Genomic DNA, 396 nt, shown 5'->3' on the forward strand with positions numbered 1-396 from the left:
TCAAGGTGGAGGTCAAGGCAGGTGGATTGCCTAAGATCATGAGTTTGAGACCAGCCTGAGCAAGACCCCCATCTCTAAAAATAGCTTGGCATTGTGGCGGGTACCTGTTGTCCTAGTTACTTGGGAGACTGAAGCAAGAGAATTGCTTTGGCCCAAGAGTCTGAGGTTGCTGTGGTCTATGATGCCACAGCACTCTACCAGGGGCGACAAAGTGAGCATCTGCCTCAAAATAATAATAATAATAATAATAATAATAAAATAATGATAATAATCAGCCACAGTCCCCTCCTTTGCTTGATAATAATCACCATCTCCTTGTTTACTTCTCTGTAATTGCTACTCTTGGAGGGCACAGTTGGTAATTGTAAAGATATTTTTTTCTTTTGAGACAAGACT

Source organism: Otolemur garnettii, unplaced genomic scaffold (assembly GCF_000181295.1).
Source record: "Otolemur garnettii isolate 467f Iridium unplaced genomic scaffold, OtoGar3 scaffold00018, whole genome shotgun sequence".
NCBI classification, from domain to species: domain Eukaryota; kingdom Metazoa; phylum Chordata; class Mammalia; order Primates; family Galagidae; genus Otolemur; species Otolemur garnettii.